This window comes from Sminthopsis crassicaudata, chromosome 1, assembly GCF_048593235.1.
Source record: "Sminthopsis crassicaudata isolate SCR6 chromosome 1, ASM4859323v1, whole genome shotgun sequence".
NCBI classification, from domain to species: Eukaryota; Metazoa; Chordata; class Mammalia; order Dasyuromorphia; family Dasyuridae; genus Sminthopsis; species Sminthopsis crassicaudata.
Genome location: NC_133617.1, coordinates 470,961,869 through 470,985,106, shown reverse-complemented (window position 1 = coordinate 470,985,106; position 23,238 = coordinate 470,961,869). Strand labels below are relative to the sequence as shown.

Here is a 23,238-nt window from a genome sequence, read left to right as displayed (position 1 = left end):
AAGGGAGTACAAGGGATAATGTTGTAAAAAAAAAATTACCTATGCATATGTACTGTCAAAAAAAATGTTATAATTATAAAAATTAATTTTAAAAAAGGGAGCATAGCATCTTTGTTGTAGTCCCCATATAATTCTTCTGCAAATCTCATTGACATTTTCCTTAGCCAGATGTCTGGTCATTATTTCTGTAGCTGCATTTTTTCCAATGATTCTTGTGACAGCTGTCTGCAGACATCCCACAAAATCTGCAAAGGGTTCATTGGGACCTTGCTCTATTTTTGTGAAGGCTTCCCCTCAAATCTTTTCCTGGAAGGGTACCCCCCAAGCTTTTATAGCAGCAGTTGTGATCTGCTTATAAGCTGTTACGGGGTAATTAATCTGTTCTGAATTCTCTCCATACTGACCTTCACCTGCTAGTTGGTCAAGAGTGAGTTGTACATTAACTCCTTTTTGTCTATTGCATCTGGCTTGAATCCTACATAATTCATGGTACTCTGAAAGCCACAATAAGTTTTGTCCAGGTTCTAAACACATCCTTGCTACGGATTTCCAATCCCTAGGGGTTAGGATTTCATAAGCAAAATTATCTTGTAACATCTTTACATAAGACAATGTAGCCCCATAAAGAATGCAAGCCCTTTTCAAATCCTTAATTTTTTCCAGATCAAAAGGAGTGTATTTTCTCCTTTTTTGACCTGAAAGGTGAAGCTCTGTTCAATCACAGGGTTTAATTTATTTATTTTTAAATCAGATACATCCTGTCCTTCATTTTTTGCCTTAACAAATGCTTTTTGTAATCTTCTCATTAGCTGCTTCATAGGAGGTCCTAAATATGTTACTGGCTCTCCCTCTCCTCCTCTTCCCTCCACCTTTTCCCTCCACCCATGAAGGATTAATTAAGAGAGGTGGGTCAGGGGATAGGAAATGACCTAATTTCTTCTGCTGTGAAGTATTACACTCAAAATTGTACTTAACTCAATTCTTATCTGATCCTTATTCTTATCCTTTTCACCTAGTTTATTTAGAACCTCCCTCTCCTGCTCTCTCTTCTTATAACTTATATAATTTCCTAAAGCCAGTTGTATTAAATTATATGTATTAAGTGTGTCTTTGGAAATTGAATCAGGTCCATTTTTATTGTAGAATTGACAAAGTTGCTCTCCTATTTATTTCTACTCCTCTAGATCCAATTCTTTTTTCCACAGAGAATCAAGAAGATATATACTGTACAGTTTCTAAAAGTTCAGTGATCTGCTCCCAAATTATAATCAAAACTTGGCTTTTCATAACCCTGACAATGTTCTCTACACATTTTCCTTAAAGAAAAATAGAAGGCTGTTTTCTAAACATCTGTCCCATTTCAGCTGAAATTCCATTTTAGTTCTTTAACAAAGTTTCCTTGTTGTACTCACTCTTTCTTTCTGGGTCACAGATAGAGGTTCTTGGTCCCTGTTCGGGTGTCAAAATGTAATGTTCTCTTTAAAATATATTGTTCTCTGTGAGCAGGTTTCTTGGGGAGCTTCTGGAGGCAGTCTTAGTTTCAGTTCAGTTCAATAATCACCTCAAATTCAGCCAGGAGTTAAAGTCTAGATCCTTTATTGTCTCCTTCCAAATAGCCCGGTTAGCTTTCTTAGAGGCCTATTTCTCTCCTTGGTTCCGAGAGCTCTTGCCACTAGTCCTTTGTCTATTTCAGTTTCTGTCTCTAGCTCCCTCTGAATCCAAAGCCTCCATCCAGCACAAAGGTGGAAAATGGAATGAATCTAACTCCGCCTCCAAGAGTGGGCTTGTGGGAGCTCCTCCTTATATATGCTTTCTTAAAGGTGTGAACTCTAATAAGTACTAAGTACATAATCATTCTCTATCAATTCAGTGACTTAGCACCTTGTAAGAATTCTAACATATATATATATATATATATTTTCATTTTTAGGTTTATAAACCAATCAATGAAAAATCAAAAGACTTAAGAGGGGTCACTAGACTTAACCAGTATCTTTGTTGAAGCCAAAATGAATACATACACACACACACAAACACACACACACACACACACACACACACACACACACACACATATATATATAAATGAATTTTTTATAGTTAATCTTTTTCCTTAAAGAGAGGCAGCCTGGCATAGTTGATAGATTACTAGTTTTGGACTCAGGTATTCAAAGTCTATCTTTGACATATACTATCTGTGTGACTGTGGGTACATCATTTTATCTCTTTGAATTATAGGTAACTCTACCATTTTAAGTTACATAAGAGTTGATAATCTGTACTGTTGGGAAGAGTTTTCACACTAGAAATCCCCAAACATTAATGAAATAAGAGCTAGATTTAAAAAAACAAAAGAATTCTCAGAACATTAGACGTATACTAGTAGACAGATTCACTTCACACATAGCATGTATTTAAAGCAACATTGAAAAAAGAGCACTGATTCCACAATTTCTAACTCCATAGGCAAGAGGTTACACTTGCCCTTACAATAAGCTAAATAATGCATGTTTTTTTATAATCAATCAGTTCATTTATTACTTAATAGAGTCCTTACCAATCCCATGCTGGGAAATTTTGGGAAAACCCCCCCAAATTAACAAAGTTTCAAATTAAGAAATATGGTAGAAACATAAGCAAACCACAAAAAAAAGAAGCTGACAAAAAAAGTTGTTACAGTGCCAGGGAAGATCATGACAAATTCAGAAGACAATGAAGTTATTAAAACAGCCATAAGCAAAGCCTCATAGGAAAAAAAAATGTGAACTGGAGACAAACCCAACAAGAATTCCTAGAATCACTAAAAATGATTTCAAAATTAAAAAATAGAGGAAAAATTAGATAAATAAATGAAACAAAAGGAAGAAAATAATGAAAAGTCAATTAACAGCTTGGTTAAAAAAAAAAAAGAAGAACAAAATTCACTAATGAAAATAACTCCTTAACAAGCAGAATTCCATTTGGTCAAATGGAAAAAGAAATACAAAACTCACTGGAGAAAATAATTCTTTAAAAATTTGAATCAGAAAAATAGAAGCTAATGACTCCTTGACACAACAAAAAACAATAAAACAGACCAAAAAAAAATGAAAAAAGGCAAGAAAATTAGTAATATATTATTGTAAAACAACTGACCTGGAAAATAGATCAAGAAGAGATAATTTAAGAATTATCAGATTACCTGAAAGCCATGACCAAAGATCTACACATATTTCGAAAATACCCTGATATCCTTGAATCATAGGGCAAAACAGAAATGGAAAAAAATCCACCAATCATCTCCCTGAAGAAGATCTACTATGAATAATACAGTCAAAATTTCAGAAGTCAAAGAGAAAACTTTTCTTTTTTTTAAAATTTTTTTATTATAGTTTTTTTTTATTTACAAGATATATTGCATGGGTAATTTTTCAGCATTGACAATTACAAAACCTTTTGTTCCAACTTTTCCCTTCCTTCCCCCCACCTCCTCCCCCAGATGGCAGGTTGACCAATACATGTTAAATATGTTAAAGTATAAGTTAAATACAATTTATGTGTACATGTCCAAACAGTTATTTTGCTGTACATAAAGATTAAGACTTTGAAATAGTGTGCAATTAGCCTGTGAAGGAAATCAGAAATGCAGGCAGACAAAAATAGAGGGATTGGGAATTCTATGTAGTGGTTCAGTCTTCTCCAAGAGTTGTTTCGCTGGGTGTAGCTGGTTCAGTTCATTACTGCTCTATTGGAACTGATTTGGATCATCTCATTGTTGAAGAGGGCCACATCCATCAGAATTGATCATCATATAGTATTGTTGTTGAAGTATATGATTTCTGCTAATTTCACTCAGCATTAGTTCATGTAAGTCTCTCCAGGTCTTTCTGAAATCATCCTGCTGGTCATTTCTTATAGAACAATAATATTCCATAATATTCATATACCACAATTTATTTAGCCATTCTACAACTGATAGGCATCCACTCAGTTTCCAGTTTCTGGTCACTACAAAGAGGGCTGCCACAAATATTCTTGCACATAAAGGTCCCTTTCCCTTCTCCAAAAAAAGAGAAAACTTTTCAAGCAACCAGAAAGAAACCATTCAAATACTGTGGAGACACAATCAGGATGACAGAAGATTTAGCAGCTACAATATGAAAGGAGCAGAGGATTTAGAATATGATAGTATGAGAATAATCCTTCAAGAAGTAAAAAAAGGAATTTTAATGAAATAGAGGACATTAAAGATATTCCTGAGGAAAAGATCAGAGGTGAATAGAAAACTGCCTTGCAAATAAAGACTAAATAAATAAAATTTTGCAAATAAATAATCTGCAAATAAAAATTTGCAAATAAAGCAAAGAATAAAAAGATAAAAGGGATTAACAAAGGTAAACTTTTCTTTTCTATATGGGATGATGATATATGTATCTTCTAATAATTTTATCATTTTATTAGAGCAAATAGGAGAATTCTACATAGAAGATATAGGAATTATGATGAGATTATAGGATTATGGTGGGGTGAAGCAAAAAAAAGATAGGTAAAAAAGAGGAATGTTCAGGAAAAGAGGGACCCACATAGGATTTATACCAGGAATGCAGGGTTAGTTCATTATTAACAAAATTATCAGCATAATTGATCTTATCAATAACAAAATCATTAAAAATTATATGATTATGCAAATAGATGCTGCAAAGGCCTTTGAAAAAATACAATACCCATTCCTATTCTCACACACACACACACACACACACGCACGCACGCACGCACGCACGCTTGAACAATGAGAAATCAATGGAACCTTTCTCAAAATGATAAATAGGGGAACCCCGAAACTCACTCTCTCTCTCTAACATGGGGGGAGCCATAAGGTAGAAACTCCTTGAGACTCTCCTTGAAGCCTTCCCTTTGCAAAAGACCCCCCCCCCCCCCCCCCAGGGAATCAGGATAAGTAGTTTCATTTTGTTATCCTGGAGGAGACAGGCATACTACTGACCCTGTATTGAATTGAAGATTAGTCTAGGCCTACTCATTCAATTTGAAGATTCTCTATTTTGATTTCAACTCAAACTTTCCCCAGCTTCTAGCCAAAGTTTCAATTATAAAAAAGAGGCAACTGGGCTCAATACCTTTGCAGAGGGCCAAAAGCAGGAACCATGCCATCTGCCTGTGACAACCCCCTGTCCACTGAGAAGACATTCTCTTCTCAATGCCAGCCCCTCTTTATCTCTCTCATCTATTTCTGTAACAGGACCACTCCCCTCTTTACCTCTCTGTCCAGATTTCTTTGCCAGGAACTTTATCTTTCTGTCTGTCAGGACTTCTTTGCTAGACCTTTACTTCTCTGTCAGGAACCTTGCTACTAAGGAAGTCAGCCTGCAAAAGCTGACTTCCCAGTGCCAATAAACTTCTTTTGCTACTCTAACTTTTCGGGTTCATAAATTCATTTACGAAGGACCTGCGTCAACCAGAAGGGAGTTCCCACAACTCTCTGCCCTACTCCAAACCTCATCAGTAGTATCTAACTAAAACCAAAAGCAAGCATTATCTTTAAGGGGAAGCCTTCCCAGTAAGATCAGGAATAAGAAAAGTATGTCCATAATCACCACCACTATTATTTGACATTTTATTAGAAAAAGTAGCTATAACAATAAGACCAGGAAAAGGAATTAAAGGAATAAAAATAGGCAATGAGGAAACAAAATTATTATTCTTTCCAGATGAATGATGGTATGCTTAGAGAATCCTACAAAATCAACTAAAAAACTAATTGAACTAAACAAATTCATCAAAGTTTCAAGGTTTAATTTAAATAAACCCTTATCTATATATTACTAACTAAACCCCACAGGAAGAGATAGATACTGCATTAAAAATTATTGCAGACAACGTAAAATACTTGGGACTCTCCCTACCAAAACAAACTTAGGGAGCATATGAACACAATTACAAAACACTTTTCACACAAATAAAAATATATTTAAAAAACTGGAGAAATAGTAATTGCTCACAGACAAACTAAGCCAATAAGATAAAAACTATTATTCTATCTTAATTAACCTACTTATTGTCATAATAACTAAATTACCAACAAATTGTTTTAGTAAGCTAAAAAAAAAAAAAAGCAACAAAATTCATTTGTAAGAACAAAAAACCAAGAATATCAAAGGAACAAATAAAAAGAAAAAAGTGAAGGCAGGTGGCCTAGCAGTTCCAGATTTCAAATAGTATTACAAAGTAGTAATCATCAAAATAAGCTGGTACTGGCTAAGAAAAAAGAATGGAGGATAAATGGGACACATTAGGTACAAAATACACAATTGTAAATTACTCATAATTAGTAGCAATTCAGTATTTGATAAACCCAAAGAGCCAAAATTTGGGAGTAAGAACTCAACATCTGACAAAAATTTCCAGATAAAACTGTAAAGCAGTTTGACAGAAACAAGTCAAAGACCAATATTTTATATCACATACAAAGATAAGGCCAAAATGGATAAATGATTTTGACATAAAAGGTGATAAGTATAATAAATTAGAGGAGCATAGAAAAATGTATCTGTCAGATCTGTGGATAAGGAAAGAGTTTATTTCTAAAATAGAGGATTTTGAAAAGTAAAAAGATAATTTTTATTACATCAAGTTAAAAGGCATTTTTGCAAACAAAAGTAATTTAGCCAAAATTAGAAGGGAAAAAAATTTTACACAGCAAGAACCTCTGACAAAGTATTTCTCAAATAAATAGGGAATAGAGTCAAATTTATAAAAATAAAAGTCATTCCCCAGTTAATAAATGGCCAAAGGATATGAAGAGCCAGTTTTCAGAGGAAGAAATTAAAGTTACCTGTATTCACATGAAAAAATGTTCCAAATCACTATTAGGGAAATGCAAATTAAAATAACTTTGAAGTACCACTAAAAACCTGTCAGATTGGCTAATAGCACAAAAAGAAAAATAACAAATACTGGAAAGGATGTGAAAAAATAACCTAGAGAGCAATTTGGAACTATGCCCAAAGTGCTATAAAAATGTGAATATCCTACAAAATAAATCCACATAAATCCTCAGCATTTTTATATATCACTAACAAAATGCAACAGCAAGAGATACAAAGAGAAATCCCATTCCAAACAAATGTTGAGAGTATAAAGTATTTGGGAATCCATCTACCAAAGAAAAGTCAGGAATTATATGAGAAAAACTACAAAACACTTGCCACAAAAATAAAGTCAGATCTAAATAATTGGAAAGACATTCAGTGCTCTTGGATAGGCCGAGCGAATATAATAAAGATGACAATACTCCCCAAACTAATCTATTTATTTAGTGCTATACCAATCAGACTCCCAAGAAACTATTTCAATGACCTAGAAAAAATAACAACAAAATTCATATGGAAGAATAAAAGGTCGAGAATTGCAAGGGAACTAATGAAAAAAAACTCAGAGGAAGGTGGTCTAAGTGTACCTGATCTAAAGCTATATTATATAGCAGCAGTCACCAAAACCATTTGGTATTGGCTAAGAAATAGACCGGTAGATCAGTGGAACAGATTAGATACAAAGGACAAAAAAGGGTACATCTATAGCAATCTAATCTTTGACAAACCCAAAGATACCAACATTAGGGATAAAAATTCATTATTTGGAAAAAACTGTTGGGAAAACTGGAAATTAATATGGCAGAAATTAGATATGGATCCACACTTAACACCATATACCAAGATAAGATCAAAATGGGTCCATGATTTAGGCATAAAGAATGAAATCATAAACAGATTAGAGGAACAGAGGATAGTCTACCTCTCAGACCTGTGGAGGAGGAAGGAATTTATGACCAGAGGAGAACTAGAGATCATTATTGATCACAAAATAGAAGGTTTTGATTACAACAAACTAAAAAGTTTCTGTACAAATAATACTAATACAAACAAGATTAGAAGGAAAGTAACAAATTGGGAAAATATTTTTAAAAGCAAAGGTTCTGACAAAGATCTCATTTCCAAAATATATAGAGAACTGACCCTAATTTATAAGAAACCGAACCATTCTCCAATTGATAAATGGTCAAAGGATATGAACAGACAATTCTCAGAGGAAGAAATTGAAACTATATCCACTCACATGAAAGAGTGTTCCAAATCACTACTGATCAGAGAAATGCTAATTAAGACAACTCTGAGATACCACTACACACCTGTCAGATTGGCTAAGATGACAGGAACAAATAATGATGAATGTTGGAGGGGATGTGGGAAAACTGGGACACTAATACATTGCTGGTGGAGTTGTGAAAGAATCCAGCCATTCTGGAGAGCAATTTGGAACTATGCCCAAAAAGTTATCAAACTGTGCATACCCTTTGACCCAGCAAGTGCTACTACTGGGCTTATATCCCAAAGAAATACTAAAGAGCGGAAAGAGATATATATGTGCCAAAATGTTTGTGGCAGCTCTTTTTGTTGTAGCTAGAAACTGGAAGATGAATGGATGTCCATCAGTTGGAGAATGGTTGGGTAAATTGTGGTATATGAAGGTTATGGAATATTATTGCTCGGTAAGAAATGACCAGCAGGAGGAATACAGAGAGGCTTGGAGAGACTTACATCAACTGATGCTGAGTGAAATGAGCAGAACCAGAAGATCACTGTACACTTCAACAACAATACTGTATGAGGATATATTCTGATGGAAGTGGAAATCTTCAACATAAAGAAGAGCCAACTCACTTCCAGTTGATCAATGATGGACAGAGGTAGCTACACCCAGAGAAGAAACAATAGGAAGAGAATGTAAATTGTTAGCACTAATATCTGTCTGCCCAGGTTACATGTACCTTCGGAATCTAATGCTTATTGTGCAACAAGAAAATGGTATTTACACACATGTATTGTATCTAGGTTATATTGTAACACATGTAAAATGTATGGGATTGCCTGTCATCGGGGGGAGGGAGTAGAGGGAGGGGGGGATAATTTGGAAAAATGAATACAAGGGATAATATTATAAAAAAATATATAATAAAAATTTATTTTAAAAAATGTGAATATCCTTTGACCCAGTGATATCCCTATTATATAGTATTCTCAAGAGATTAAAAAAGGGGGAAGGGAAGAAAAGACCAATTTGTACAAAAATATTAAAGCAGCTCTTTTAGTGGTGGCAAAGAATTGAAAATTGAAGCAATGCCCATCAATTAGGGAATAGCTAACCAAGTTGTGATACGTAATTATGATGGAATATTATTGTGCTATAAGAAATTACAAGCAGGATACTTATAGAAAAATTTGGAAAGATTTACATGAAGTGATGCAAAATGAAGTGAACAGAACCAGGAGAACACCGAACAAACTCATTTTTCTACAGTATTTGGTAGAGAATGTACAGATATTTTAGAATCCAAATATATTATTAGTATGTGGCAGCTGTGATCTAAGTAAGAAACAAAGGGGGCGCTAACAAGGAAGCCTCATAAAAAATTTCAAACACCACCGTAAAGGTAAATTAAGGGACTTCTGCAGAAAGGCAATGGAAGATTACTTCAATCACCAGCTACAGAAAATTTGAGCCATATTGGTCAATTAAAGGCAAGTAAGAAGTCCAGGGGCAAAAAAGCATATTAAAAATTTGAAATTACCTTAATTAATCAATGAAAGTAAAAGTCAAAAGGTTAAGGCTTCCTGTCAAATCCCTTTCTCTCATGTCTAACTGCAGCTTCCTTGTCCGATTGATGAGGGATATACCTAATGATGAGGTCTATACCTCATTAAAACTAGGATTAATTGAGTTCTAGTGGCAGGATTGGGGTACAGGAAATCAAATGGAGCTCCCCTGCACCTCTTTGGATTCGGCACAAGGATACAAAGTTAAATGAGGTCTAGCGGCAGCAAGAGTCCCCTGTAAATGAATTTACAGGCCCGAAAACCTAAATTGATAAAAAGAGGTTTATTGCAGGCTTTGAAAAGTCTGGTTAGTAAAAGGCATTAGATAGAGGAAGATATACACCAAAAGCAGCGGGACAGAGAGTCTGTGATGCTGGCATCTTTCAACTCTCCGCCAAGGGATGATTCCCACTTGGCTCTTTTATCTGCTTGAAGAGGCATATGGGTGGAGCCCAGGTTGATTCCTCTAGCTCCAGAACCCACCAGGTAGGAGTTGGGCTATCTGAGCAGATCATTAAAATGGAGGCTGAAAACCCAAACCAGCTCAGATCAGGTGGGGGCTGGGTACAGCCCAAACTGGCTCAGATATGGATCTCTTCCCTTGGAATACAAAGGAGTGGTTTTGACCAGATCTTGAAATCAAAGGTCAGTCCCAAAGGAAGTTGGAGATCAGACAAGGAATCTTAAAGAGGCTAAGCCCGCATCACTTATTACCAAAACTCCAAACGTGTAATACTTTTTCTACAAGCTTACTTTGTTACTTTTCACATATATTAAATGGAGCTGGTTGAAATCATAAGTATACTACAAATTTATGTTAGTTAATATCAACTGGGATTTCACTATATCAAGGCAATTCTTCCATTCCAAAAGTCATTCTCTATTCTACTCAACACAGCATTCTCTTCTCAAACCTCTCAAGTATCCATCTCTATTACCTATCCTCTCAGCTGACATTACTCATCCTTCAACAAAGAAATTGAGGCAATTCACTAGAAAGTCTCTCTGCTCCCTTCTCATCTCACTCTTCTTCACTTCATCTCATTAATCTTTTCACTAATTTCTCTTTTGCTCCAGTGGTTGCCAGTCAACTTTTCAGTTATGTTCCTTTGATCCTATACTCACTACTCTTCTTTAACCCGTAGTCAATCTTTCTCCCTAATTACTCATTTCCCTTCATTACCTACAAATACATCCAAGTCTAATTGTTAACAAACAAAACCATCATCTACCCTTCTTGTAGTTTTCTTTCTCATTTAAGTTAAATTTTTTGAAAAAGTCATCTACACTTTACCTCTACTTCCTTAACTTTCAATATCTCCTCTAAACCCTCAACAATCTGGCTTTCAAATCAATCATTCAACTGAAATGCTTCTCATTGGTTATTTCTCTGTATGATGGAAATAAGTCCCTGCCCCTGCTTTATGGCTGGAGTCTTGGCTACATACTGCTGCTCTTGACTTCTGCTTCTCTACCTAAAAGCACCATCTCTGCATGCAGCATTTTTTAGACTATCCTTGATCTATGACCTGGAACATGAGAGTAGGAGCTGAGCAGACTACCAGGTTGTAGGACCATAATATGGGTCTGGAGTGGGGCCAGTAAGGACCTAGCATTTCCTCTTGCCCTGGTGTTCAACCCCTCTCTGGTACTGGAATGCTCTTGAGTGCAGGACTGGTTCTACCCTGACAGTAATTGGAAGTTTGGAGGTGGGCAAGGATAGAATCCTAGGGCATCTATGGCCAAAGAGCATGATCTAGAGAGGATCAAACAAAGAAAAAGAAAAAGAGGGATGGATAGGTAAGGGAAGAACCAGGAGAGAATTGTGCTCTTAAAACCTAGAGAGAAAAAGTATCCAGGAGGAGAGAGTTATCATTAACAGTGTCAAAAACTCTAGAGAGGACAAGGAGAATGAGGATGGAGAAAAGGCTCCCCTTTTTTTCTCTCTTTATATTGGTGATATCAACTCTATTGATTTAGTGACCATTTTTATGCTAATGATTCTCAAAATCTACCTACTCTTGTTTCTCCATTGCCTTTCTGACAAATCAAACTGGACATCTGTCAGACAGCTTAAAATCATGTCCAAAACTAAAATTTTTAATCCTCCCTCTAAACCCTTCCCCCCTCCTAACTTCCTTATTACTATCAATATCTGGAATATTATTTTCCCAGTCTCTTAGGCTTAAAATTTAGGAATAATACTGTATTCCTCACTATTTCTTACCCTCTACTCCCATATCTAATCTGTTGCTACGGTCTATTAATTTTACCTTTGAAACATCTCTCAGATATGTCCCCTTCTCTCCTCTCACATTGCCACCATCCTTAAGGAGGCCCTCATTACCTTAAGTCTGGACTTTTGCAATAGTCTAAAAGTGGGCCTGCTATCTCAAGTCTACTCTCAATCCAATCCATCCTCTATTCAGTCACTAAAATGTTATTCTTAAATTATAGGATTGACCATGTCACCCCTTTTCCCTAGTCTCCTCCTTATTACTTCTAAGATCAAATACAAAGTGTTTGGTTTGGCAACCAAAGTCTTTCATAACCTAACCTCTTCTTTTCTTTACCAATCTTCTTATATTTTACTGCCACATACTCAGATCTAATAACACTGAGCCCCTTACTGTCCCATGAACAAGACATTCCATCCCTCAGCCTGAGGCATTTTCTTTTTGTTTGTATCCTCTTTTAAACTATTTAACTTCAGATCTGATAATAGGACTGGGCTCTCTTAACACTTCTGAAAGAAAGGTCTGGGCTGGTTTTTATACTGCTTCCTTGGGGTCCGAGTGTTGTGTTATTCCAAGATGTTAAAGATTGGAGGCCAAAAGTTTTCAGTTTTCTCAAAATAGTTTGATTCCAAATGTTGCCCTCTTGATCTGATGTGGGTTTGGGCCTGCTACTGGATTTAGTCCCTGTCAGTCAGATGGAAAGCTATCAAGATTTGGTGACAAAACTGCAGGTCTCCTTTGGTCTGAAATTCCAGTCCTCTTATTCTTCTGTGGGTGGGGTCAATATTCTGCTCCTAGGGCTGAACTATAGTATTACTATTTATTTCTGAACCTGTTCCTTTCTCAGTAAAACATCTGCTGCTCCAAAATCTAGGTTCCCTATTTAGTCCATCCTGTATCTACCATCCAGAACTGGGTAGTGACAAAGAAGCTAATTGGTACCTGTCCCCTTTGTTGTGTTTCGTAGGGGTCAGAAACCTCTTCTTGCCTGTTCACAAACTCTTCCTGGACTCTATAGTGCTACGAATAATGAGTTCCTAGTCTGATCCCATTTCCAGCATCTGAAGACCTCTCCAATCCAAAGTGATTTTAGTAAAGTATAGATATGACCATGTCATCTCTCTCCTATTTGGTATACTTCAGAAGACACAGATGGTATGAAATATAAATTCCTCTGCTTGCTATGTAAAGTTCTTCACAGAACTAGCCCTTTCCTATTTTGCCAGTATTCTTATTTATTTTCCTGCACGTACTCTACAATATAATTATATAGGATAATTTGTTTTAATACAAGGTTAAAGAAGAATAAAAAGAATAAAAATAAATGATTCAATATTAATTTAAAAATTTTACTATAGAGGCTTGAGGAGTAAAAAAAAATTAAAAATAAATGAGCATTCCTGAAAGAGGATGTAAACGATTTCTGATTATTTTTAGAGATGCACAAAGCCCAACATAATGAAAAAACACATTGGATCAAACAAGAAGTGACAGCTTGTGCATCATTAATATAAAGAACAACATAAGTTAAATCAAAAGAAGTTGGACATTGATTTCTCTACAAAACTGGAAAGCAGCAGAGCTGGATTATTGGGTTAAATTTTCAATGTGAACATTTTATACCTCAAAAATTTGCACTGCTACAAATGAGGATTTGATTTATTTTTTGTTGTTGTTTAGACTTATAAACATGTTAATAATGCAGATTAAACTTAGAAGTGTAATGCTTACTTTATTTCTCTAGAGAGTCTGACTGTTAAACATTTACAAATATATTCCTGTATTGGTCTATAAACCTGAACTCAGGAGGAGTGGTAGAAGACTAAAGGAAGTTACTGAACTAGAAAGCCTGGTGACTTGCAGATCATGTCTTATATCAATCCATTGAGAAATGACTAAACATTAATAGCAATATGAACACTTTGGATTTTTAAAATTTTTAATTTAATTATAACTATTAATAACATTCATTTTTTTAAATTTGTGTTCTAAATTCTCTCCCTTTCTTTCATTCTCTACCAGTCAATGTAAAGGCAAGCAAAATCATATCAATTATATTATCAGTCATATAAAACATAATTAAGATTAAAAAAAAAGCATAAAGGTGGTGTTGAGTTTTCTAGAGTATGTCAAATAGAATCCAAACTCTGCATGTTTTAATTAGTTGGATAAGCTTCTATTTTGGTCCCAATAACAATGTGCTGACTAAAGACTTCTCTAGTTGAAGACAATAGAAAGGTGACCAAAAAAAAAAAAAAAAAAAAATACAAAATTGTATTTCAAAGTGGGCAGTTCCTTTCAACTTTTGTATGAACATAGATATTACAAAAGAGAAAAGATTTTGAGATCATTTTGACTTTCAGTAATTGTGACAGGATCTATTCTAGCACCCTGGCTAGCATCTTCTTGGTTTACCTCCTACATGCAAGACGTGTCACTATTTATGAAGTGTTGAATCAAAGGTTTGGAGGGAATGTTAACATGTTCAATATAGCTATAAAATTATTTTGAGTCTCAGATGAGTTAAAAGTTAAATTAGAAATTGAGGGAAAGCCCATCAATATGTGGAATGCTGTATAAATTATGGTATATTATTTTAATGGAATGCTTTTGGCTATAAGAAATAATAGGCAAGATGCTTTCAGAAAAATTTGGCAAGACCCACATGAACTGAGGCAAAGTGAAATACACAATACTGTATGTTGATCAATTGTAAATGACTTAACTATTCTTAGCAATACAATTATCCAAGACAATTTTAAAGGACTTATGATGAAATATGGCATCTACTTCTAGAGAAAGAAATAATGGAGTCTGAATGAAGATCAAAGTATACTTTATTTTATTTTTCCTGTGGGATTTTTGGGTGGGGATTGTTTTCTCTTATAATATTACTACATATATTTGTGGCAATAAGAAACTAGAAACAAAATTGCCTACCAGGTAGAAACATTAAGTATGAAGAAGAGAGAGGAGCATAGATAGACTACTAAAATGTAATACAAAGTAAAATAATCAGAACTAGGAAAACAATCTTTACAATAATTAGAATAATATAAATGGAAAAAAAAAAAACTTGAAACTGAAGTTTGGTCCCAAAGTAGAGTTATGAATATCCACCTCTCATATCTTTTGCAAAACTGGGATAATGAATAGATTCGTTCCAAATCTTTTTCTCCTCTTAAAACAACTGACAAAAAGAGTTGCTTTATAATCATAATATAACCAGATACCTGGACTAACTTCACACACAATAGCTTTCAGATTGGTCTCTCTGCTTCAATTCTCTACCCACATTATTTTGTCTTTTACTCAGCAGGCAAATTAATCTTCCTGAAACCCCCTTCTTTTCATTTAATAATTTCAGTGGTTCCCCATTACTTTCAGGATCAAATACAAAATCTTCTGTTTGGCTTTCATAACCTGCCCCCTTCCCTACCTTTCCAATCTTCTTATACCTTATTCTCTTCTCCAAATACTTTTCAGTCTAGTGACTGGCCTCCCTGAGGTTGCTCAAACAGGACATTCCATATCCCTACTCCAAGTATTTTCACTGGCTGTTTCTCATATCTAGAATGATATAAGATATCTCCATTATCTAGCTTCTCTTGTTTTCTTTTATGTTTCAGTTAAAATCTTACCTCCCCAATTTCCATTAATTCTACTATCTTACTTCCATGGATTATTTCTAACTTATCCTGTATATAGCTTGTTCATATATAGCTTTTTGAATGTTACCTCCTTCAGTAGACTGTGAGAGTTCCTTAGGAGGGATGGACCTTTTTTTTTCTTTGCCTTACTTGGCACATAATAGTTACTTAATAAATGCTTGTTAACTATATTTAATTTGATCTGACTCTCTAGGAGAGGAAGAAAAATACATATATTGGGAAATGGAGGTGAAATAAAAATCATTAATAATGTATTATTTTTAAAGAACAAATTACCTCACAATTGTTAGGATACTTACAAGATGTTAAGTCGGCTGTCTAATTTAGCATGGTACTTAACAATTCTCTAGTTCAAAATTCATACCTTTCACACCTTTAAAAGGAGTTCAAACCTTTAAAAGAGTTTACAACTTTAAAGGAGTTCGCTCATTGGTCCTTTAAGGAGCTCCCACAACCCCAGGGAGTACCCACAAGCCCATTCTCTGGGAGTATATAAGAAGCCAGGATTCAGTGGGAAGAGGATCAAAGTCTGGATTGGATCAAGTTTCCGGGAGAACTTCAGGGAAGCTCAAGGAGATTCAGAAAGTCCAGCTGATTCACAAGTCTAAAGGATTAGCCTGCTCATGGTCTTCCCGGAGATTCACAACTAGGACCCACAATCCCACACTCTTGGAAGCAGAGTCTGATTCATTCCCACGTCTACCTCCGTGCTGGCTGAAGGCTTTGGATTTAGAGGGAGCTAGAGACTGAATCTGGTTGGAGACATTCTGACAAGAGCTATTAAAGCTAGCTGGACCCCTGGAAAAGATTCAAGACTTTGAAGGACACAATAAAGGATCTGGATTTTAACTCCTCGATGGATTTGGGATTACTGAACTGGAATTAAAACTAAGGCTGCCTCCAGAAACTCTCCAAAGAATCCTGCCCCCTGGGGCAGCTAGGTGGCACAGTGGATAGAGCACCAGCCTTGAATTCAGGAGGATCCAAGTTCAAATCTAGTCTCAGACACTTAACACTTCCTAGCTGTGTGACCCTGGGCAAGTCACTTAACCCCAGCCTCAGGGGGGAAAAAAAAAAATCCTGCCCCCAGAGAACGATTACAACTTAGAGAAACAGAACATTACAACAATAATTAGTGTATACCAATAAGCACTTAACTAAGCATTTAATATGTGCCAGACACTATATTAGGCAGAAGGAATAAAATTATAAAGTGTAACAGTATTTTTTAGGAGCTTACATCAATTACTGGATGGAGAGCCATTTCTTGCAGCACATGGCAAAAACATTATCTGAACCTTTGGCAAAAAGCTGAACTTATATAAGGCTATGAATAGAGATAGTAAGTTTACAGAAATCGGTCTATGGTTGATGTAATACAATTATCCCATGATGAAATCTTTCTGATTCATGGTAACAATGATACCTTCTATGTCAGCAGAGAAACATTCTTCTGGGTCTTAAAACATGATATAACAACAGTATGGCTTACAATCCTATTTCAGGATTTTATTCAAGAGAATGACAATAATGAACAACATACCAAAATTTATGGGATACAGCCAATGCAGTTTTTAGAGGAAATTTTATATCTCTAAATACTTACATGAGTAAAATAAAGAAAAAAAGATTAATGAATTGAACAAGTAAAAAAAGTTAGAAAAAGAACAAATTAAATCCCCCCCCCCCGTTAAATACAAAATTAGAAATTCTAAAAATCAAAGGAAAGATTAATAAAGTTGAAAAATAACAAAATAAATAAACCTTTCTAATTTGATTAGAAAAAGAAAAAAACCCAAATCACCAGAATCAAAAATGAAAAATTATTACCAATGAAGAAGAAACTGAAGCAATAATTATAAGATTATTTTATCCACCTGTATGCAAAACAAATCTGACAAACTAATTGAAATAGATGAATATTTATAGAAAGATAAATTGCCCAGATTAATGGAACAGAAATACAAAACTTAAAATCTCATTTTAGAAAAAAAAAAAAAAAAACTGAACAAGTCATCAATGAACATAAGAAAAAAATCTCTAGGGCCAAATGGATTTACAACTGAATTCTACTAAACATTTAAAGAACAATTAATTCCAAATATTCTATAAACTATTTGGAAAAACAGGCAAAGAATGGACTCATTAGTCCTGCCAAATTCCTTTTATGATACAAATATGGTGCTGATACCTAAACTAGAAAGAACCAAAACAGAGAAAGAAAATTATAGACTAATCTCCCAAATGAATATTGATGTAAAATTTTTAAATAAAATATTAGCAAAGAAATTACAATAACTTATCTTCAGGATAATATACTCTGATCAAGTGGGACTTAAATGAGAAATGCAGGACTGGTTCAATATAGGGAAAATTACTGGCATAATTGATAATACCAATGACAAAACTGTTAACAGATTTAAGTCATATGATAATCTCAATAGATGTAGAAAAAGATTTTGACAAAATACAGCACCCATTCCCATTAAAAATACTATAGTTCATAGGAATAAATGGAGTTTTCCTTAAAATGTTAAGTAGCATCTACCTAAAACTATCAGCAAACATTATTTGTAATGGGAAGAAGCTGGAAGCATTCCCAATAAGATCAGGGATGAAACAAGGATGCCCATTATTACTGTGATTATTCAATACTATACTAGAAATGTTGGCTCTAGTAATAACAAAAGAAAAAGAAACAGAAGGAATTAGAGACGACAATGAGGAAATAAAACTATCACTCTTTGCAGATGAGATGATAGTATATTTAGAGAATTCTAGAAAATCAACCCCAAACAATTAACAACATTAGTGAAGTTGCAGGATATAAAATAAGATCCACACATAAATCATCAGCATTTCTATATGTTAGTAACACAGCCCAGCAGAAAGAGATAGAAAGAGAAATTCCATTTAAAATAACTGTATGCAAAATAAAATCTTTGGGAGTCTATCTGCCAAGACAAACCCTGGAACTATATGAACACAATTATAAAATACTTTCCACACAAATTAAGTCAGATTTAAACAACTGGAAAAATATCAAATGCTCATGGGTAGGACATGGTTATAAAATAAAAATGACAATTCTACCTAAATTAGTCTATTTATTCCATGCCATATCAATCAAACTTCCAAAAAAATTATTTTAAGAGCTAGGAAAAAATGATAACAAAATTCATCTAGAAAAAAGGTCAAAAATATCAAGGAAATTAATGAAAAAAATTTGCAAAGGATGGTAACCTAGCAGTATCAGACTGTATTATAAAGCAGCAATCATCAAAAGCATCTGATACTTATGTCATTGTATCATGACACAATAATCAATGACTATAGTAATTTACTATTTTATAAGTTCAAAGACTTAAGAATTCACTATTTTGACAATTTTGGGAATACTGGAAAATAATACATCAGAAACTCATACTAGACCTATATCTCACACCCCATATATCAAGATAAGGCAAAATTGGTACATGATTTAGGTATAAAGGGTGATACTATTAAGAAAAATAAGAGAACAAGGAATAGTTTACCTGTCAGATCTTTGGAGAAGGAATTTATTACCAAACAAGAACTAGAGAACATTATGAAGTGCAAAATGGATAATTTTGATTATATTAAATTAAAAGTTTTTGCACAAACAAAACCAATGCAGCCAAGTTTAAAAGGGAAGCAGAATACTAGGAAACAATTTTTATAGTCAGTGTTTCTGATAAAGATCTCATTTCTAAAATATATAGAGAACTGAAGTCAAATTTCTAAAAATGTAAGTCATTCCCCATTTGATAATAGGGAATATGAACAGATAATTTTTCAGATGATGAAATTAAAGCTACTTCCAGTTCATAAGAAAAAATGATCTAAATCACTGTAGATAATACAAATTTCTCTCTGAGAAATCTGAAGTACCACCTCCCACTAATCAGATTGGCTAAGATGAGAGGAAAAGATAATGATAAATGGAAGGGAGTTGGGAAAACTGAGACACTAATGCATTGTTGGAGGAGTTGTGAAGTGATCTAACCATTCTGGAAAGCAATTTGGAACTATGTCTGAAGAGCTATAAAACTGTGCATACCCTTTGAACCAGCAGTAGCACTCTTGGGTCTGTATTCCAAAGAAATAAAAGAGGGAAAAGGACTCATATGCACAAAAATTTTTAGAGCAGCTCTTTTTGAGATGGTAAGAAATTGGAAAATGAGTAGATGGTCATCAATTGAGGAATGTTTGAATAAGTTATGAAATAAGAAAGTAATGGGATATTTTTCTATAAAAAATGATAAAAATGTAAAATGATTTTACAAAGACATGAAAAGATTTACATGAACAAATGCTGACTGAAGCAAGCAGAACCAGAAAAACAGTAGGATTGTGCGAAGATCAACTATGATAGACGTGGTTCTTCTCAGCACTTCAGTTATCTAAGATCATCCCAATAAACTTTGGATGGAAAATGCCATCAGCATCCCAGGGATAAAACTGTTTATTTTGTCTGAAAACTGAATGTAGATCAACACATGCTATTTACACCTTTTTTTTTTTTTATTTCTCTCTCCCTGGTTTTTCCCTTTTATTATGATTTTTTTCTGGAAATATGTAAGAAATGAGTGTACATGTATAACAAAAAAAATGTTTTTACATATAAATGGGGGAAAATACAAAAACATAGCACTTTAAAGTTCACAAAGTGCTTAAAAATATAATCTCATTTTATTTTCATGATATTCTTAGAAGGCAAGTGTTATTATTATCCCTGTTGTATGAAAAAAGAAACTGAGAAAGAGGTTAAATGACTTGCCCAGAGTCACAAAGCCAATATTTGAGGGACGATTTGCACTCAGATCTTCCTGACTTCAGGTCCTTGAGTAGGATATGTGATATCTGCATATAAGCAGGGATCAGGTGATAAAACAAAAAATTAGACTCATTTCACATCTCTTAAAAATAGCATCAGAATTCAGCCTATGTATAGTTTCATTTTTGTTCCATCTGAGATTTTTAAAAAGTATAATATGGATTCCTGCCCCATCAAATTCCCAAATAGCTAATGGAGAATTTTTTTTTTGGTAGCTTTGGTTTCCATGTTAGAAATAAATCTCAATTATCTCAAAAGCGTTCTTCCCAATCTCTCATAACACATAGAAATTCCCTCCCCAAAGGTTCACTCCTTAAGAAGTTTCTGTTTCGCCTCTCTTAATCTAGAAAGTGATCTCCTGTTCATTCTCCATTGTTCCATTTCTTTGAATCTTCTGCTTTCTTTTCATTTCTTGTAGAATACAGCAAAGTGAAGACAGAAAACATGTTTAATAAATACCTGCTTCAAGGATTATGAAGAGGGAGATGTGGGAGATATCTGAGGAAACTGATTAATGAATACACAGACTAGAACCTTTAGGGGGGGAGGGGCTGAGGCAGTTGGGGTTAAGTGACTTGACCCGGGTCACACAGGTAGGAAGTGTTAAGTGTCTGGGGACAGATTTGAAACTCAGGTCCTCCTGACTTCAGAGCCAGCAAGCACTCTATGCACTTCATCACCTAGTTGCCCCAGGAACAAAACTTCTTTAACTGTAGGTGGTAACTCTACAGGGGATCACGTAATTGAATGTGGAGGTCATAAAAAATTCCACTAAGATTTAATTGTTTATAAATAAACCCATCCATCTCAGTAGTATTCATGTTTGCTTTAATATCTTTAATCTTTAATTTAATCTTTAGTAAAAGGAAAAATTATGTGTATATCAAAAAATTGTTTTAAAAATAACTTTATGATTTATTATCAGTGAATGTTTGATTTGGAAGCCTATTTTGTAAACCTTTGTTACCAGCATTATATAAAAACTTTCAGGTGAAAATGGGTCACAGGTGGAAAAAGTTGAAAGAAGCTAGACTAGAATACTAAGTATATAGTGCTGTGGTATCACTAGAAGTGTGTGGGAAATAATTCTATTGGAAGGAAAAACCTGTGGAGGAAGCTGCAGGTACATTGGCTTAAAGATCAAGAAAATGGTGAGAAACATTGGGAAAAGCTTTTTTCTCAGGATCTTCACCTGAGGAAAAAACTGAAAACCTCTGCAACAGGCACATGCTAAGAACTATAGAATCACATAATTATAATTTTTTTTTTAACAATAAAAACAGGCAGTATAGGCCTCTCAAATACAGGCCAATGAAAATTCTGTTCTTCGGGAAGTAGTCATTTTGACAAGAATCAATCAGCTAGATTTCATTACTGGTTTATATACTTAGTGACTTTTGACACATCCAAGTGTCTGCGCTGGTTGTCTTATAAGAATTGGGAGTCTGTGGGACATGAATGCATCTATCACGGAGTTGTGAAGTGATCCAATCATTCTGGAGAGCAATTCGGAACTATGCCCAAAGGACTATTAAACTGTGCATACCTCTTATCCAGCCACGTGCCTACTGGGCGGTATCCCAAAGACACCTTAAAAAAGGAAAAGGACTCCCTTGTGCAAAAAGGTTTGTGGCAGAGCTGGAAACTGAGTGGCTGCCCATCAATTGGAGAATGGCTGAATAAATTGAGGTATATGAATGTTATGGAATATTATTGTTCCGTAAGAAATAACCAGCAGGCTGATTTCAGAGAGGCCTGGAGAGACTTACACGAACTGACGCTAAGTGAAGTGAGCAGAACCAAGAAAACACCGAACAGAACAACCACAAGATTACGTGATGACCAGCTGTAACAGACTTGCAGCTGAGCGGACATCCAAGCTGCTCACAAAGATTTGGGGATTTTCTGCATCCTAAAACGGGTACACAACCTGAGAACACGATGCAGGAACGCAAAGCATCTCAAGCGAGAGGCTGAAGGTTTAAATCTTACCCGATCCCTACTTTGTAGGACAAGGCCATCTGACTCTCTAAGGCCTCGGGCTTCTGATCTGTAAAGTGAGGAGAGGGGACTTGATCTTTCCTTGATTGGACCAAATCCTGTGACCCCAGGAATCTCCACCCCCACCTTCCGGCTCCAGAGCCCTTTAGGAAGCTCCGCCCTTCAGTCCATTTACAATTTCCCAGGCACGATTCAGACCGGACAGGGGGCGCAAAGGCTGGAGAGCACTACGGGAGGGGGTAGGGGGCAGGGCAAGCGCTGCAGAAAGTACAGGCCCACTGTACATACACGTTGAAAGACGGGGGAGCCGGAGGCGTAAGGCGGCACTCACCAGGCGGTTAGAAAGAGCGAAGAAAGGCCACAGTTTTCTTGCCTTACCCAACTGAGAACTCGCGAGAGTCTCCCCCCCACCCCGCCTCCCAGCTCTACCGTCCCCAAATACTCACAACCGCTGCGCCGCCGCCGAGAGAGGGCGTGAGAAAACCCGGGGAGTGAGCCCTCGCGAGAGCACGGGCTCTCCAACGGCCGAGGGCCGTGCCTCGTGACACCGGAGGGCCGTGCTTCGCGTACGCGTGGAGCGCTTGCCGGGCCCTGCAGAGTCGGGTGAGAGGGCTCTCCGGGCGCCATCGCAGTCTTTTTGTCATTTAGTCACTTTTCAGGCCTATCCGATTCCGCGATTCCGCGTAACCCCATTTGGGGTCTCTGTGGCAAAGATAATAAGAATGGTTTTCGACTCATTTTGCAGATAAGGAAATGAAGGCAAACAGGGTTAAGTGACTTGCCCAGGGTCACTCAGCTAGAAAGTGTCCGAGGCCGGAAGCTGA

At 35.5% G+C, this 23,238-nt stretch overlaps 1 protein-coding gene across 4 annotated transcripts in view; it reads right to left on the bottom strand.

Moving 5' to 3' along the window:
• The window catches only part of LOC141550393 (phospholipid-transporting ATPase ABCA3-like), a 187,647-nt gene extending 164,698 nt beyond the window's left edge, over positions 1–22,949 (bottom strand). Inside the window, exon 1 of one of the 4 annotated variants that reach the window (XM_074280994.1) lies at positions 22,861–22,949. The gene's annotated coding sequence lies outside the window, so the exon portion shown is untranslated. Of the gene's footprint in view, positions 1–22,405; positions 22,427–22,745 lie in introns of those variants that run through there. The other 3 variants (XM_074280997.1, XM_074280995.1, XM_074280996.1) reach the window with 3 other exon arrangements.
• Positions 22,950–23,238: the final 289 nt, after the last annotated feature.